We start from the raw sequence: 1,199 nt of genomic DNA on the forward strand, positions 1-1,199 counted from the left end.
TGGTGCACGTGCTGCTGCTCCTCCTCCTCGTGGCCTGGGGAACTTTGGGGTTTACTGAAGGGTTGTTTACGGGGAAGCCCCAGATGAGAGGAGTGGAGAGGGGGCTGCTGCAGAGCCTCCTTCCCTCCATGCCTCATCCTTAAGAGAGTCACCGCCGGGGTTTCACCTGGCAGGTCCTTGGCCCTCCTTGTGTTTTCTTTGTCACGGAGAAGGGGCATGAATGTGCCCTGTTGAGCTCGGTGGTCAAGTGGTCTCCTTCCTGTTCAGATCAGAGTCGTTTTCCCTACCAGTTGCCAAGTGTGGGTGAATCATCTGTGAGTGGTGGGCAGCTTTGGTCATGCCTGGACGGAGGTTTTGGCTCTGTGGCTCTTGTGAGGCTTCTTCCCTCCCTTGTCCTCGTGGGCAAAATGTGGCTCCTGTTGTGCCTGCTCCTGACCCACCGGGCACCTCTTCTGCCAGGCGTGTCCCGGGCTGCTCCCTGGTGGAAGCCTGGTGGTGCCGGTTGGAGGGCGTGTGTTGTTTGTAGTAACAGAGGCTGAAGCCTCTTCTCATCCACAGGTCAGGTACAGTGTGGACAAGTGCACTGTAGACTTAAAAAAACCTCAAAGCAGACATGGAAGGACCACTATCTAATAGGGGTGAAAAGGTAATTGTAGTCCCTGTTTCAGGCTTTGGGGCCAAGCCTCAACTGTAGCAAAGAATTTTGTGTGACTTCATTGCCACTGCTGTCTCTTGTCAGCATCACTGCTTCTCCATGACCTCCGGTAGCTGCCACCTACTCATGTGTATCAATTTTGGTGGCCCTAGATTGATGTACCAACTGTTGGTCAAAACAGCACCCCTTTGTTCTTTGCTAAATACCCCTCGCTGCTCTGATGTGCTGGGCTGCTGTCCCTGCCTCTGCTGAAGGCTTTCCAGATCCTCCTGCCTGAACCCCTCTCTGGTTTCTCCTCTCCCTGTGTCCCACCAGCTCTGCTCTGCTCTGTTCCGCAGCCCCTGCACGTGCTCTCGGTGCCAACGGCCACTGGCTGTTAACAACAGAGCAGGGGGCACCTCTAGCATGTGCTAACCTTCCAGTTTTTCACGAGTTAATACAAAAGATGCATTTCTTGGGGATTCCAGTATTGCTTAAAAAACTAACAACTGGCTGTTACAGTATCTGAAGCCGGAATGTTATTTCCCAATGTCTGGGCCGGGGA

The sequence above is a fragment of the Merops nubicus genome, unplaced genomic scaffold (genome assembly GCF_000691845.1).
Source record: "Merops nubicus isolate BGI_N331 unplaced genomic scaffold, ASM69184v1 scaffold42842, whole genome shotgun sequence".
NCBI classification, from domain to species: domain Eukaryota; kingdom Metazoa; phylum Chordata; class Aves; order Coraciiformes; family Meropidae; genus Merops; species Merops nubicus.